This window comes from Schistocerca gregaria, unplaced genomic scaffold (assembly GCF_023897955.1).
Source record: "Schistocerca gregaria isolate iqSchGreg1 unplaced genomic scaffold, iqSchGreg1.2 ptg001013l, whole genome shotgun sequence".
Classification (NCBI taxonomy): Eukaryota; Metazoa; Arthropoda; class Insecta; order Orthoptera; family Acrididae; genus Schistocerca; species Schistocerca gregaria.
Window position 1 is genome coordinate 117,501 of NW_026062362.1, and position 5,000 is coordinate 122,500.

General features: G+C 50.0%; 1 non-coding gene across 1 annotated transcript in view; it reads right to left on the reverse strand.

Moving 5' to 3' along the window:
* Positions 1 to 606, reverse strand: part of LOC126327049 (small subunit ribosomal RNA) — a 1,893-nt gene extending 1,287 nt beyond the window's left edge. Inside the window, exon 1 of the ribosomal RNA XR_007560935.1 lies at positions 1 to 606. This exon is cut by the window's left edge and continues 1,287 nt beyond it. This is a non-coding gene — a ribosomal RNA (small subunit ribosomal RNA).
* Positions 607 to 5,000: the final 4,394 nt, after the last annotated feature.

A 5,000-nucleotide genomic window follows, 5' to 3' on the forward strand; every position in this document is an offset into this window, starting at 1 on the left:
GCTGGAATTACCGCGGCTGCTGGCACCAGACTTGCCCTCCAATAGATACTCGTTAAAGGATTTAAAGTGTACTCATTCCGATTACGGGGCCTCGGATGAGTCCCGTATCGTTATTTTTCGTCACTACCTCCCCGTGCCGGGAGTGGGTAATTTGCGCGCCTGCTGCCTTCCTTGGATGTGGTAGCCGTTTCTCAGGCTCCCTCTCCGGAATCGAACCCTGATTCCCCGTTACCCGTTACAACCATGGTAGGCGCAGAACCTACCATCGACAGTTGATAAGGCAGACATTTGAAAGATGCGTCGCCGGTACGAGGACCGTGCGATCAGCCCAAAGTTATTCAGAGTCACCAAGGCAAACGGACCAGACAAGCCAATCCGATTGGTTTTGATCTAATAAAAGCGTCCCTTCCATCTCTGGTCGGGACTCTGTTTGCATGTATTAGCTCTAGAATTACCACAGTTATCCAAGTAACGTGGGTACGATCTAAGGAACCATAACTGATTTAATGAGCCATTCGCGGTTTCACCTTAATGCGGCTTGTACTGAGACATGCATGGCTTAATCTTTGAGACAAGCATATGACTACTGGCAGGATCAACCAGGGAGCTGCGTCAACTAGAGCTGAGCAGCCGGCCGCCCGGGAGTGTGTCCCGGGGGCCCGCGCGAACACGCAAGCGTCCGCTCAATTATTCTGCAAACAGGAGGAGGCCGAGCTCCCCTGCACGATACACCTCGAAACCCTCTCAGGTCCCGGCGGCGCGCAGCGCCGTCCTAGGTACTTGGTCGGTTTCGAGAGAGGCGCAATCGCCCGGAGTTAGGCGAGTAGACGGTTTTAGTGCGAACACCCTTGCTCCCAACTGAGCTTGCCGCTGCCGACAGAGGCCCGGGAGCGTGCTGTCGTGGCATTGCCGGCGGGAGACAACACGCGCCACCTATGGTGACCGGCAGCTCCAACGCCAGCGCCACACAAGGGCAAAGCCCCACTTGGGTGCAGAAGCGAACTCTCCCAGCACAGCGCACGCGCCAACACGTCCGCACAACTGCGATACAAACCACCTGCGAGAACCGCTGGGGCGACCGAGCAGCAGACGGCGTCGCGGCGCCGAGTGCCAGGCGGCGGCGCATCCTCAACGCACACAGTCCTCAATCAGACCAGCACACTGCAGATGTCCACCGCGCTTCGCACCGGGCTCGGCTGAACCAACTTTGGCCGCCAGGCGCCGCGTGCAGGGTGCGCCGCAGCGTAGCTGCGCCGCCTGCCGGGCCCGTCGGCTGGCGCTCCTGCCACTCGGCGCCCCCCACCAGCCGCCTGTTGCGCGTGCGCCCACGCAGCGCGCGGCCAACACGCCGGGCGGCCCCCCTTCACCGGCCGGGAACAGTCCCACCAAGCCACCGCCGCGTATCGCTTCATACCCACATGGGCCTAGTCACGCGTGTGGATGTGGCGGGTACCGCTGAAACAACCGGTTAATAGCTGTACCGATCGTCGCCATCACAGATTCACCTCCAGCGTGAACAACCGCTCAACAACGGATTTCCAGTTCATTTGCGTATCTTGGGCAGTAAACGTAGATGTCCACCTACATTTGCGAATTCAACAATTCTTGCATGCCAGGATGTCATGTGTCACGACACGCTACATCAGACCACATACACACTGCGACATGTGCAGAAGAGAACACGTGGAAGGTGGCCCGCGCACGTATGCGATGTACCTTCCGCGATCCACTGTCAACCGGCATCTGCGGCATGTCCCAGATATGGAACGCGGTCCACCAGGGTAGCACTTTGTGTGAGGCAATACGACAAAGTCGGAATACACGCGTCACTACATCAGACGGCTCACGCTGACCTGACCTGACCTGACTCACCGCACCACCACCCCCAGCGACCCAGGGTGACATACAATGCGTTCGTACGTTCCTCCCACACGCCTCTACGGCGTACCACAGTGCAACCTAGCTGTTATTGGGAGACGAGACAAGTAGCATCAAGCACAACATATGGAAATTGAGATTCGACACCGTTGGGCACAGCCAGCGTACGGTCACACGTATCACACTACTTCACTCTGTACGTAACGACCGATGATCGGTACAGCGTGTGGGTTACGCGTACGACATCAGCGGACAATGGACACAGACCATACCACGACGTACACTGAGGGCGTCGACATCTGAATGCAACTGAACAGCTGCGAGGCTCATTTAACACTCAAACGCCAGACCGACCAGCTTGAGAGGACAGAGACACAAAGAGGGGGACAGAGGGGGACAGAGGGGGGGGAGGGGGGGGGTCGGCGATATAGTCCTATTGCAGTACAATTGACAGTGGATAGCAGGAATATGTGGAAAGTAAGCAACACTCGCAAGACATCTACATGAGGATAACAACGACACCAGAGATTCCGAGCAGTGAACTATGTTAGGCAAAGGGACAACGTGGGTTAGGTTAAGGGACAACGTGGGTTAGGTTAAGGGACAACGTGGGTTAGGTTAAGGGACAACGTGGGTTAGGTTAAGGGACAACGTGGGTTAGGTTAAGGGACAACGTGGGTTAGGTTAAGGGACAACGTGGGTTAGGTTAAGGGACAACGTGGGTTAGGTTAAGGGACAACGTGGGTTAGGTTAAGGGACAACGTGGGTTAGGTTAAGGGACAACGTGGGTTAGGTTAAGGGACAACGTGGGTTAGGTTAAGGGACAACGTGGGTTAGGTTAAGGGACAACGTGGGTTAGGTTAAGGGACAACGTGGGTTAGGTTAAGGGACAACGTCGGTTAGGTTAAGGGACAACGTGGGTTAGGTTAAGGGACAACGTGGGTTAGGTTAAGGGACAACGTGGGTTAGGTTAAGGGACAACGTGGGTTAGGTTAAGGGACAACGTGGGTTAGGTTAAGGGACAACGTGGGTTAGGTTAAGGGACAACGTGGGTTAGGTTAAGGGACAACTTGAGTTAGGTTAAGGGACAACTTGAGTTAGGTTAAGGGACAACTTGAGTTAGGTTAAGGGACAACTTGAGTTAGGTTAAGGGACAACTTGAGTTAGGTTAAGGGACAACTTGAGTTAGGTTAAGGGACAACTTGAGTTAGGTTAAGGGACAACTTGAGTTAGGTTAAGGGACAACTTGAGTTAGGTTAAGGGACAAATTGAGTTAGGTTAAGGGACAAATTGAGTTAGGTTAAGGGACAAATTGAGTTAGGTTAAGGGACAAATTGAGTTAGGTTAAGGGACAAATTGAGTTAGGTTAAGGGACAAATTGAGTTAGGTTAAGGGACAAATTGAGTTAGGTTAAGGGACAACTTGAGTTAGGTTAAGGGACAAATTGAGTTAGGTTAAGGGACAACTTGAGTTAGGTTAAGGGACAACTTGAGTTAGGTTAAGGGACAACTTGAGTTAGGTTAAGGGACAACTTGAGTTAGGTTAAGGGACAACTTGAGTTAGGTTAAGGGACAACTTGAGTTAGGTTAAGGGACAACTTGAGTTAGGTTAAGGGACAACTTGAGTTAGGTTAAGGGACAACTTGAGTTAGGTTAAGGGACAACTTGAGTTAGGTTAAGGGACAAATTGAGTTAGGTTAAGGGACAAATTGAGTTAGGTTAAGGGACAAATTGAGTTAGGTTAAGGGACAACTTGAGTTAGGTTAAGGGACAAATTGAGTTAGGTTAAGGGACAAATTGAGTTAGGTTAAGGGACAACTTGAGTTAGGTTAAGGGACAACTTGAGTTAGGTTAAGGGACAACTTGAGTTAGGTTAAGGGACAACTTGAGTTAGGTTAAGGGACAACTTGAGTTAGGTTAAGGGACAACTTGAGTTAGGTTAAGGGACATCTTGAGTTAGGTTAAGGGACAACTTGAGTTAGGTTAAGGGACAACTTGAGTTAGGTTAAGGGACAACTTGAGTTAGGTTAAGGGACAACTTGAGTTAGGTTAAGGGACAACTTGAGTTAGGTTAAGGGACAACTTGAGTTAGGTTAAGGGACAAATTGAGTTAGGTTAAGGGACAAATTGAGTTAGGTTAAGGGACAAATTGAGTTAGGTTAAGGGACAACTTGAGTTAGGTTAAGGGACAACTTGAGTTAGGTTAAGGGACAACTTGAGTTAGGTTAAGGGACAACTTGAGTTAGGTTAAGGGACAACTTGAGTTAGGTTAAGGGACAACTTGAGTTAGGTTAAGGGACAAATTGAGTTAGGTTAAGGGACAAATTGAGTTAGGTTAAGGGACAACTTGAGTTAGGTTAAGGGACAACTTGAGTTAGGTTAAGGGACAACTTGAGTTAGGTTAAGGGACAACTTGAGTTAGGTTAAGGGACAAATTGAGTTAGGTTAAGGGACAAATTGAGTTAGGTTAAGCGATAATCTGGTACAGCCACAGTTAGGTTAAGCGATAATCTGGTACAGCCACAGTTAGGTTAAGCGATAATCTGGTACAGCCACAGTTAGGTTAAGCGATAATCTGGTACAGCCACAGTTAGGTTAAGCGATAAACTGGTACAGCCACAGTTAGGTTAAGCGATAAACTGGTACAGCCACAGTTAGGTTAAGCGATAAACTGGTACAGCCACAGTTAGGTTAAGCGATAAACTGGTACAGCCACAGTTAGGTTAAGCGATAAACTGGTACAGCCACAGTTAGGTTAAGCGATAAACTGGTACAGCCACAGTTAGGTTAAGCGATAAACTGGTACAGCCACAGTTAGGTTAAGCGATAAACTGGTACAGCCACAGTTAGGTTAAGCGATAAACTGGTACAGCCACAGTTAGGTTAAGCGATAAACTGGTACAGCCACAGTTAGGTTAAGCGATAAACTGGTACAGCCACAGTTAGGTTAAGCGATAAACTGGTACAGCCACAGTTAGGTTAAGCGATAAACTGGTACAGCCACAGTTAGGTTAAGCGATAAAGTTGGTTAAATTTGGTATTGTGTGGGAAGGGGGCAGAGAGAGAGGGGGGGGGGGGTGGATAGTGGTGGCAGTACACGGATGCCTGAGTCACCGTCAGATA